We start from the raw sequence: 12,769 nt of genomic DNA on the forward strand, positions 1-12,769 counted from the left end.
TTTCTTTCTTTTTATTAAGAAAAGCAATCTACAGCCTTACTCAGTGCCACCCAGGTTCATGTACACAAAGCCACCACCAGAGGGAGGCAACACAGCTGAAAGGTCGTCCCAGTAACAAACACACACAATCATGCAAGAAGACAGTTTGACTGGTTTTTCATCTTTGTCTCAGCTACTTGATAAATGTCCAGAAAAGAGTTCCAATCTTCACTTCTAAATAAAATAAAAAACTCAAGTATTAGAGAGTAACATGATGTTTGGGATGATAAAGCAGATTAAAATACTGAGATCGATGAGGGCGGCATCATATGCATGACATGAGATCAGATTACTCATTGCTTCCTTAGCCACACTCTCACGCTTGACTAAAATACAGGGTCTCCATACCCTTGGGAGTATCATGATTGGTGTGACAAGGTTTATCTTCTAAAGGATTACATCTAAATGGCAGGTCTGTTCTCTGAGACAAAACATTCAAGAAATAGGTCAAGGAAAAATACACTTTGAATGCGCAGCCAATTAACATGATGTGGTTTCCTCAAAAAACCTTTCCTCACTAGGTCCCTGATTATAAAATTATAAAATTTTATAATTATAAACCAATTCCTTTGTATTAGAATGCTACTCTCTCTAGAAATCCAAACATTCTTGGCAGACATTCTAAATCAAGTGAAGAGTATCTGACCTTTGCCTAGAGCTAGTATTTCTCACTCATTAATTCATCAAATAATTCTTGAGTGGCTACTTACTATGTATCTGGCACAGGATGGGATCCTTGTGATGCAAAGTTGAGAAAGATAAAGTAGTTACACTCAGGAAAGTGACATGTTTAGAAAGCAAGACAGAAAAGAAAAAAAAGGAAACTACACACATGAAACAAGAATGATAAAGTTGTGAGCAATGTCATGAAGGAAATAAAGAAGGGTGACAGAGAATATCACTGTGGGTGATAGGTGTGGGTTTAGATATGGCGGTCATGGATGACATCTTGGAGAATGGGATTCCCAAAGAATGAGGAGTTGTAATGAATGAGGGATCTGGGAGAAGAGAGGGCAGTGCATGGGAAGAAAGAGGCCAACACAATGTCTAGGCATAATAAGAGCAGGTGCAAAGGTCCAAGGGAGGAAGAGCCTAACCTCTTCCTGGAATGAAAAGACCAACGTGGCTGGCATTTATTTAGTGAGGAGTAGAGTGAACAGAGGGCCACTGATAGGCCTGTTTGCACAAAGTCTCATGGCTTTGGCGAGCCATTTGGATTTATTCTAAGGGTAATGGGAAGCCCAAGTTTAAATGGACTAGAACAGGGAAGGTATGGTGAGAGAAGGTAAGGATCGAAAGAGACAACTTGAATCTGTACAGCAAAGAGCTGAAAGAAATTTTGGCGGAAGGGATAAAGTAGAACAGAAAATGTTATAGAGAAGAGGAACCTGGCAGGGGGGCAAAGTAAGCTCCATACTCTGTCAGAATTTTCTTTCAATGTCCCATTTCAGGATAAATAATCCCCACATTTTTCAGCTGTCTCAAATTCTCTTTGGAAATAGATGAAGTATAAATAATAAATAAATAAAAGAAATACAGCTTTGACTAAACAAGAACTTTAAAGACAAAGTGAGGTACCCATGCTGGGTAAAGACAGCCACATAATTAATTAGAATGGTCTCTCCTCTTCTATCCTGAGCACTGAAGTCAGCCACCCTGTTTAGCATAATGTCCCTTTCACTGGGAAAGGTAGAGACCACCCGCTGTTCCCTAGCAAGTAAATTGCTCCCTACTATAAATTATTCTATGTGGTGAGGAAAAGCACTGACTTTATAATTTTTTTAATTTTTTATTTCTGAAGTTATGAGCACAGCCTGGAAAACAACCCTAGTTAATTTGAAAAAGCAGCTTTTAATGGCCCTACTGACAAGAAATTTGCCAGTGCTGTCCAGGGTTGGGCAGGACTGCATCATTCCAGAGAGGCTGTTCTGTCTCACTTGAGGGGGGTGGGCACTGCTGCCTGGCTCCCTGCGGTGAGGATGGGCCCCACTCAAGAGGGGCAAGAACCTGGGCATTGTCTGTTTCCTCCTGAAAGCTCATGTGCTTCTAGAAACAAGTCTTTTTTTTTTTAATTTTTTAAATTTTTATTTTTTTAGACCCAAGTCTTTTGCTTCGTTTTTTACAAGAGATGAGTTGGTCTTTTGAGGGACTTATGGGGTCAGAAACTGGAGACTTAGGGTCAGGACCTAATGGAGAGATTCTCAGGTGAAATAATCACCTCCATTAGCTTCCTTTGGTTGTTGCTAAGCCCTAACCCTAATGTTTCCTCAGAATGTTCTGTCCCCTGACTCTCTTGCTCACTATTCAGAGAAGTCAGAGTATGGGAATAATCTCAAAATCAGTGAGAATTCCTCAAACTGTGACTGACCACAGTACTACTGTCAGACCTGTCTGTGACTCGCACCCTCACACCAGGTCAAGATGTGCAACGGGCCAAAGGCCATGACCATCCAAAGCCTATATGGCCTTTCCAGGCTATGCTCTTGAGATATGCTCTTGAAGGTTGCAGAAACCTTCTCCCAGGGCCTGGACTGGCTTCTCAGCGGCCAAAATAAATATCCATTCATTCATTCATTCATTAGTTCACTATTGAATATCCACACATGACAAGTAGTGGATTGTTATGGACGCAGTTGTGCCCTGCAAAACTTCATGGGTTCAAGTCCTAACCTCTCGAACCTCAGAATGTGCCCATATTTGGAGACAGAGTCTTTAAAGAAGTAACTAAGTTAAAATTAGGTCATTAGTGTGGCCCTGATCCAATATTACCGGTGTCCTTCCAAGAAGAGGAGATCAGGACATAGTTACACAGAGAGGAACCATGTGAAGACACAGGAAGAAGATGGCCATCAACAAGCTGAGGAGAGAGGTGTCAGAATCCTGTGGACATCTTGATTTCACCCTTCTTTCCTCCAGGATTGTGAGAAGATAAATTTCTGTGGTTTAAGTCACCCAGTCTGTGGGGCTTTGCTACGGCAGCCCACGTAAACTGGTAGAGATACCTCACTTCGATAGTTCACAATGCAGTGGAAAAGAAAGATATGCCAGAGTCAATTGTAAAACGAGGTGATTGAAAAGCAGCTCACTTATGCCCCACTCCCACAGCAGGACTGCAAAGCAATTTGTTTGTATACCGCTGTAAAGTCTTCCTTCTGGACCTCCACTCTGAACTGGATTTCAGTTTCTAGGACTTAAGCATTCTCACTCTTGGAGCTGAAAATCTTTTCTCAAGTACCATGGTCATATACCCCCAGCAGTTCCAAGAATCTATCCACCCCCTATTTTTCAGGCCAGCGAACAATGACTTCATACCTCTGATGACAGTCCATTAATAAAAAATGAAAACTGCTAAGAGGTTATTAAGAAAAGTATATTGTCTAACTCTAATTGCTCTCTCAGGCTCTAAAAATCATTGATGTGCTTCAACCCTTTGCCGGTTTCTCTGCATCAACAGCTCTCAAATCTAAGTGTCCATCTCAGGGTGGCGTTCATCTAGGGGGGAAGGGAGCAGGACTCCCAGGTCAACTTGCCCAGTCTCATAATGAGTCGGTCCCACTCTGACACAGTGCCCCACGGCCTTGGCTGGAGAGGAAGCGTAGTCATCTGACATACAATAAATCACTCATTCTCTACAAGGGTGATACCATCCCCAAGGTGGGTAAAAACTGATTCTTGGGGGAAAGAGAAGAAAACCTTAGATATTATGATAGTTTGGGGCCTTGTAAGTGGCCACACGACACAAACAGACATACTATATATACACAATATTAAAATGTCACAAGGGAAAGGGAGCTTTAGGAAAAGAAAATATCTAGGCAACCTTCTTAGAGGAGCAACAACAAAAAAAATTGAGAGATACTTGTATAGACTGGAAGTAAGAATACCAAGCGTGGAAGTAAGAAGAATAATAGCTAACATGTGCTGAGGGCCATGTAAAACTGAAATGCACAGCACCACATGCTTGAGCTTTGTCAACTCACTTAATTCTCGTGGCAACCCAAGAAGTAACTGAGATTATTATATTGACATTCTACTGATGTAGATATGGAGGCATTAAGTGTTTAATTTTGTGAAGGTCACACATCTTAGATCTATAGTGGCTGGGATATGTGTAGCAGAAAGCTCCTTACCCATATGCCACATAATCAATATACCTAAAAATACTATGCTCGCATACCCTCACTGACTGCACGGATTGCATATTGGATGCTGCTCGGATAGTCTTCCAGTACCTCCACACCTGCTCCTGACTTTTTTTTTTTAAAGATTTTATTTATTTATTTGAGAGAGAGAATGAGAAAGAGAGAGCACGAGGGGGGGAGTCAGAAGGAGAAGCAGACTCCGGCCGAGCAGGGAGCCCGATGCCGGACTCGATCCCGGGACTCCAGGATCATGACCTGAGCCGAAGGCAGTCGCTTAACCAACTGAGCCACCCAGGCGCCCCTGCTCCTGACTTTTGAGCTCTATGTCTACCAAGAGTTCCAAACCATGTTATGTTAGTTAGGCTTCTGTACTGTAATTATACAATTAGAATAAAGATTTTGTAAAGCAATAAAACAGAAGTACAAGAAGGGAGTTACTCACATGAAAACACGGTTGAATAGTTTAGAAAAACTAGGTTTTTTTTTTGTTTTGTCTTGTTTTTTTTTTTTTTTAATGGCAAATCAGTTAAAGTTGCCAGCACATTAGGGAAGACAAAAATGGAGAGAGCAGGATCTTAAAGATCTGTTTCAATTCTACACTCAGGTTACTCTCCTAGTGCCTAAATGTTTTAATTCCAATATAAGAAAGGAAACCGGAAATCAGAGTTGGTGCATTTGGGGAAGAAAACAGTATTAATCCAATCAGGTTCCATATGCAGATAGAACCCTGGGGCCTACATCAAAAGACTGGCAAATTAATGTCCTCTTAAATGGTTTTGTTTTATGTGTATATAAGTTATTATTTTTTTATGATTTCTTAATTAAAATGAAATAACCATCCCGATTGTGTCTGATATGGATAACTTGTACACTATGGACATTTTCAAAAGCATACTGTCATTCTATCAGCCCTAAAACCTAGAAAAGCTGTAATTTATTATTGAGGCAAAAACTTAAGCAAAACTGATGAGCACCATCCAATGGAGGCACCTACCGTTGCCAAAATAAATAATGCTCTTTATTTCCAAGTAAAGCTGTGAGTTCTTGAAAGGCAGAATGTAGCTCAAAGAAAACAAAACACTGGGCTCCCTCAATGACCTTTCTTTTTGTCCTAAATGACCTTTCTTGATGAAAAAAAAGGAAAGAGAGAAAGAGAGGGAGAAGGAGAAGGGAGGGAGAGAGGAAGGAAGTGAGGAAGGGAGGGAGGAAGGAAGGAATGAAGGAAGAAAGGAAGGAAAGGACGATGAAAGAAAGGAAGAGAAAGAAAGAAAGAAAAGAAAGAAAGAGAAAAAGGAAGAAAGAAAAAGAAAGAAAGAGAAAGAAGAAAGAGAAAGAAAGAAAGAAGAAAGAAAGAAAGAAAGAAAGAAAGAAAGAAAGAAAGAAAGAAAGAAAGAAAGAAAGAAAGAAAAAGAAGACAATTGAAAGGAGGGTGTAAATTTAATTAAATCAGGTGGAAAGTCTGGGATGTTATTAAAGGAAAAAATGAAAAAGCACACTTAAAGTCTACCCTACCCAGGCACTTCTAACTACCTGAATTATTTATCAGGTGCACTGCAGTTAGGCTCCAAAGGGCTATGAATTCTTAGTGGTGTTTTTTTGATCTGTGATGATTCTGAACCCTCCGTGTCATGTCAAAGCGCCCTGTCTTCACTAACTAGCACTGACAGCCAGACCAAGGCTGGGAGGGCCACTGTGGTCTTCCCATTTTCTTTCCTAATCCCCCTGGTCCACCCCTCCGCACACACACACAGCAGGAAAGACTAATTTCTTTCCCATTTTCTAAACCCTCTTTGAAGGTATTTCTCTAGCACTGTTCTGAACTGCAGTGATTTAGAACAATTTAGTTTATCTGCATCTTTTTATTTCCTCTGCCATTAGTCCAATTTCAAAAACAGTAAGAACAAAAAGAAATCCTTCTCAGTTTTAAAAACAATCCTTAGGCTTATTTATCTTGTTTCTGATTTTTTTTTCCCCTTTTGGTAGAGTTTTCCCACTCTCTCTCAATTTCTTTATCCACAACAATTTGTGCAAATAAATGCTGCCTACAGCCACCATTAATTCTTGAAGTGTGACCTACTGTGAATAACAATGTTCAAAAACTCAGGCTTGCGGGGCGCCTGGGTGGCTCAGTCGTTAAGCGTCTGCCTTCAGCTCAGGTCATGATCCCAGGGTCCTGGGATCGAGCCCCGCATCGGGCTCCCTGCTCCGCGGGAAGTCTGCTTCTCCCTCTCCCACTCCCCCTGCTTGTGTTCCCTCTCTTGCTGTGTCTCTCTCTGTCAAATAAATAAATAAAATCTTTAAAAACAAAACAAAACAAAAAAAACCCTCAGGCTTGCTTGTGCAAGGTCAAAAGAAGTGAAAGATATGATCCAAGTCCTTGAAAATTTCACAACCTGGTTGGCTAAATAAATATGCACATTAGAGAAGATTACAGACAAGAGAGAAACAAGTGGAAAACACATGAAATAAGGTATAAGTAAAGGAAGACCTGGGTAAGATTTTGGAGATCCTGATTTTATTCCTGAATGTCCCATCAGGACAGGCATGTCTCTTAACTTTCCTAGGCATTGTGTCATACACAACTTTATGGAAGGAGCTGGACTCACTTCTCTTTAAGCTTCTTCCCAATGTTAAAATAAATGACAATTTTTCAACGCATTTCATCCCCCAAAATCAACCACAAAAAATGTTAAAAAAAAAAAAAAAAACAGCAAAACCCAGTGGTATTAATTTAGGTAAAGTAGCTTTTGAAGTTCTTGAGTTCATAGAAGTGATATTAATGAAAGCAATGATATGAGCTTGAAGAAAAGCAGTATGCTTGAACACAGTCAAAATGGTCCCATCAAAAACAGTGGAGGGACTCTTTTTGTTAGGCAGAAATCTGTACAATGTTATTCTCTGACCTTTTCTCCATTCTTAATCCAGGTTCTCAATTACCTGCCAAGATCTGACAAAAAGACAAGAGAAGGAAAAATAAAGAGGGAATCCCTTCATCTTCTATCAGAAGTTATTTATCTGGCCATATCATGTCCTCAAGCAGAGGGCTTTACTCATCAATGAACAATAAGACAGGGTCATTCTTTATATGCTAGTTTTGAGCTTATCAGTTATTCAGTCAATGCCATTATTCTAGAAAGGATTTTTTTTTCTCCTCTTAATAATCGATGCCCAGAACCTCAACTTTCGTCTTCCCTACAGACACAAGCAAAGAGGCCTCTATCTACTGTTCTCTGGGGTTTACCTCATTGGAACAGCTGCAGCAGCTACCAAGTGAGCAAAAGCTAAGTGGAAGGAATTACTAAATGCCTTCAGGGAATTCAGAAATAAATCAGTTCAAGTCCTTGCCTGCATGTTACTTAGGAGAGAAGAAGACAAAAGAAGATGGATAAATGAATAATTGAAGGCAAAAGGTCATAAATGCCATAAATAGAGGCATCAACAAGATTATATCCAGGCTGGTAAGAAAGAGGGATATTTGGGAATACCTGAAGGACTTGGAAAGAAAGTGGCATTTGAGACTAGCTTCATTTTCCAACTCCCCATCTAGTCATAAAGAAGAAAATCACCTCAAGACACCCCTCAAAATAAACCAAAGAACAGAGATGATCATTCATCTGGGGTTATGGCATATATATCTTCCAAATGGTTATTAGTTTCCTTTTCAAGAGGAATGAAGGATCTCTACACAGAATTCTCATACATCAAAGGATATGCCATCCATTTATGACACTGTAGCAATTCGTTTCCTAATAAATAAGTTGACAGATCCATTCCGCTACAGGGCAAATGAAGTCACTGATGTGAAGGTATGGTTCTTAAAGCAAAATTATGCTCACCCTTTCCATTTTACTTTTCATAATAATTGGAGCTTTTACCAAATCACAGCCTTCTGTACTGAATGTAGAGCCCCCTTAAGCTACTCTCACTTTGAAAACTCTAACTTGGCTTTGGACAAATCCTGATGAAGACGAAGAGAGCACAGAATGTAATCAATCCTGATTTCTCCAATTTGTTCTCTGAGCTCCAGGGTGCTTTAATGAAATCGGAAGTGCCATCTAGCCTTCTTCAGAGAAGAGCCAGGAGCATAACAGGAATGCTTCTGCAGCTGTAACTCCAAATCTGAGCACAGGGACTATTCCAAGGTTGTTATAGCAAGATGGTTACTTTGAGAAACTGGAATAAATGTATCATCGTTTCAAAAGACAGCTTTGTAAGCTAGAGCAAAGAAAATCAGGTAGGTATATGTATATTTTCGTGTAACAAACATGTAAAACTTTATATGCATTTACAGAGTATGTGTGTGTATATATATGCAAATATATTTATACCCACAAAATACACTTCTCTACCCTTTACTAATTGTTTATTTATTTATTCATTTATTTATTTATTTTTAAAGATTTATTTATTTTTAGAGAGAGAGCACAAGCAGGAGGGGCAGAGGGAGAGGGAGAAAGAGTCTCAAGCAGATTCCATGCTAAGCGCAGAGCCTGATGTGGGATTCAATCTCACAACCATGAGATCATGAACTGAGCTGAAATCAAGAGTCAGACACTTATCCAACTGCATCACCCAGGCACTCCTAAAAATAAGTATTTAATGATAAATTTTAGATATGGTTAAAAAATTCAAATGTCTATTGTGAAAAAAGCCTTCCCTCCATATAGCCCAAGAAGCACGATTTGTCACAGACACTAATGTCTTCTACTTGACTTCTAGGAACAACCTTTTGTATAGCCTCATATTCAGAACATTCTATGGTGGACTTAAGGACAAGTACATTTCTGAGATACAGGGTAATCATCCTGCTAGTACTGTCTCTTAGCTATCCACATCTCTGTGGCTTTACCAATAATAATGATACTTAAGGAAGAGATAATATTTGCATAGAATTTGCAATTTACAAAGTACTCCCCCATACATCTCATTTGATCTTCCCATCTCTAGAAGACAAGTATTCTGATTGGGTCATTTTATAAATGGCAAAACTGAGGCTCCAGCAGTTCCAGGGATTTGTTTAACCTTATTTAGGTAGTGGGTAGCAGAACTGGGATTTAAACCCAAGTGTTCTCATCCCAAGGTTATGCTCCTTCCTCTGGGGTGGAAAGATCTTTAGGGCTTTTCTTCCCAGGCCATCCATCCACTGTGGCTTGCCATTACCCAGCTGCTAAGGCAGCCTACTGTCTTCCATTATCCAGAGGCCTGCAGTCTCTCTAGGGAATTGGTGATCTTGAACATAATTTTAGTCCTGGCAGCCTGGCTGTGTTCCAGGACCTCTTTATTAGGATCATGCTGTGTCATTTAAAGTTCAAAGGGGCTTGTAAGCAATGCTGACAAAATGGCTCAACAACGGTCTATGAGTCCAGGGTGAGTTCAACCCGGCCCTGATGGGTTGGGACTGTCAGTGTGCTGCCCGCCCTGGGCCACATTCTGTCAGGTGGTCTCTTTCATGTTTTGCTTCCTTTAAATCTCATTGTGTGCTCCCTTCAGCACATCAGCCTCTCTCCCTGTCTCTTCACTGCCTTCCTGAGCTGTTGCTACCCCCTAACCTCTCCCTTCCATCAGTTTCTCTGATACCCTCTTAGTCGTCTTCTTACTTTTCTGACCACACCTGTTTTTCTCCCAACCCCCAAAATGTGGACAGTCCTTATAGATCTACCCTCATGATCCTTCTCTTTAATACATGATTAAATGTATAAAGCTGGATTCCAAATCTTCAACCCAGTTCAACATTGATACATCTGAACTGATTTCCAAACCCACAGACATTAGCATCCATACATCCATCTGGAACTTCAATCTCTCAAGCTCTTCTTCTGACTACTCCATTTCAACCAACAACATGGACATCTCCTCAGTTACGCACAGTAGTGGCACCCACTCTTTCTACTTCCTCCTAACTTACCACCCACATGAGTCACTAGTGAGGTCAATTCTTCCTTTATAACTCCCTCTTCATATATTGGCTGATAACCCCATAAAGAGCTAAACTACACTTGTCTCATATCTCCTTGTCCCCAGTCTCTCCTTTCTAACCACTCTCTACTTACATGAATATCCTGAGAGTATCATTGTACTGCCCCACTCAAAATTTTATTTCCACTGCTTGTGAAGATACTGTCATTTAAACTTTTTCATAGCTGGATGCAGCGTATCTTTTGTATTTGGGTCTTGGATTGAAATCCCAGATTTGCCACTTTCTGGCTGTGTGATCTTGGGGGAGTTACTTAATCTTGCCGTGACCTGATTTCCTCACGTGTAAAATACACAGGCTTTCGTTAACTCACTGATGAGAGAAAGAAAACATAGATGAATGATGGTTAAACTGAATGTCCAAGAGGCAATTTAAGAAGGAGGAATTAATTTTGCTGTGAGTAGCATTGTTAGACGTACTTGATAATTCTTCAGCATTAATTAACTTTAATTTTGTTAGGCCAACGTGGTATAGAGGGAAACATGTAAGCTTTATAGTTAGAGAAACCAGCGTTCAACTCCTGAATATTCTCATGAGTAGCTATATGACATTGTAAAAATCATTTAACTAAGCTGAGTCATGGTTAAACATGGATAAACAGGGATAATGATATCTACCTTACAGAGTTACTTTAAAAATTAGCAATAGCAACATGGTTTATCTACGGTAGTCACCAGCTTTATGGTGGTTATTAATACTATTCTTGAGCATGGTCTAGGGATGAAACAACCAGAACATGGCCATCTCTGACACTGGAAAATATTTTTAGCCTACTGAGTCAAGAGTGTTTCATGGGGCCAAAAGCCGTTTGCATTTGCCATCTGAATTTAAAACAAACAAAAAACCACTTCCCCTATTTCACCCTGATGTATAGCTGCATGAAATATGTTGTATATGATTAAATCTATTACTCGACAATACTTTTTAAAGGAAGGCTGTCTGAATAGTAGAAAGAGGTAAAGCCATGGATTCCAGAGACTTGGGTCTTTGTCTTAGTGTTGTCACTAACTAGATGTGTGGCCTTGAGGGGAGTCATTTAATTTCTCTTCGTGAGTATTAAAACCATAATAGGAAGAAGATTGTTACAATGCCTAAGGTCTCTTTCAGCTTGAAAATCCCATGAGTCCTAGGGATGGAGTGCCACCTGTTGGGTCCAACTGAGAATTAGCTTTGAGATTTAAAGAAATTTCTCACAGCATCTGAATGTTACCATCAGAAGCCAAGCCCCACAATACATACAGCGAATCTAATGTGTTGATGAGGAAGGATGACAGAGAAGACTTGGTTTCCTGAATCTGCTTCTAGTACCTGGGTTCTGATAAGTATGGCTTGTACTCTGCAATCTAAAATCACTTGAAAATCTAAGGAGGTTTAGAATTCCAGTGGAATGACTTTACTCAATTAAGAAATGTGTTTAATTCAAGGATGAATAAATAGAGTCAGACAGACTTGTATGTCCACACACCTTCTCTGTCATTAATGAGCGGTAGGCAAACATTCAGCAAATCATTTAATTCCTCTAATCCAAAAATTCCTTACAACGTGGGTATAAAGATTAAAAGAGGGGATCTATACAAAGTGTTTACTTAGTAAATGGCCTGAATGGACTGAGTGCACAATAAATGATAATCATTACTTTCATCACTGGATATAAGCTGTTCTACATGAAGTAACTAGAGTAAAAGAGTTTCAAAGGCAATAACTACATTTAAATAGTAACAAGGATAGAGCTACCAACCTGAGTCTAAAACAGAGGAGATCTTTCCCAACTGCAGAAATTTTATTTATGACTGTAAATAAATCAATTTTGTTGATGTAAAAAATGCCACCAGAGCATATCCTCTCTGCAATCCCATTCAGCTGTAACATCCTATCAGTATATAATTTTAAGCCACACATCTGACTGTAAAATTCGCCGATATCTTTAGATTTCTGCAGAAGTAGAAGTGAGTGAGTGAACTGTGGAGAAGCGTGGTGCCTCTGTGAATCTGTGAACAGACGGGACTTCTCGCGAGTTGTTTAAGCCCTGAAATCTCTCAAAGACCGACTGCATTTTATTTCCAGGATTAAATTTAAACTATGAAAATAGGAGAGTTTAAGAAAAAAAATAACTTCACAGATTTTTGTTATTTAACTGGGAACGGCAGTCAGTAAAATCTAGTAGAACAAATGAAGAAAACAAACTCAGGAATGATACCCCCATCATGTATTTCCTCATGAGGAAAGCAAGTATCTCCAAGTGGCTCATCTCATTTACTCACATAGTTCTCCCGGTTAATCAGAGAATATATACTGAGTGCTATACACATAAATGTAGTTCATGCCTAAATAGCTAATATCTCTCTTCATCTTTCTTTCAGTCTGAACACATTTTCTCTCATTTTCCAGCTCCTTGAACTACATTTTTCCTTATTATATTTTAATTGACTTTTCATATTAAATTTTGCTTGAAAGGATGATTTGAGTTCAAAAGTACCAAAGGAGTCATACCTTTTGAACAAAGCCTTATGTCATATTTAATTTGATCCAAACTTCGATAGCAAATTTTGGTTTTCCTCTTTATTTTTTTTCATATTAACACAATAAAATATAACAAAGGCACAGCTGAAAATAA

At 39.4% G+C, this 12,769-nt stretch overlaps 1 protein-coding gene across 5 annotated transcripts in view; it reads right to left on the reverse strand.

The window, feature by feature from the left end:
- FLRT2 (fibronectin leucine rich transmembrane protein 2) overlaps positions 1 to 12,769 on the reverse strand; it is a 93,931-nt gene that overhangs the window by 19,731 nt on the left and 61,431 nt on the right. The gene's annotated exons all lie outside the window — the stretch shown is intronic.

Source organism: Leptonychotes weddellii, chromosome 9, assembly GCF_054177405.1.
Source record: "Leptonychotes weddellii isolate Sample4059 chromosome 9, ASM5417740v2, whole genome shotgun sequence".
NCBI lineage: Eukaryota > Metazoa > Chordata > Mammalia > Carnivora > Phocidae > Leptonychotes > Leptonychotes weddellii.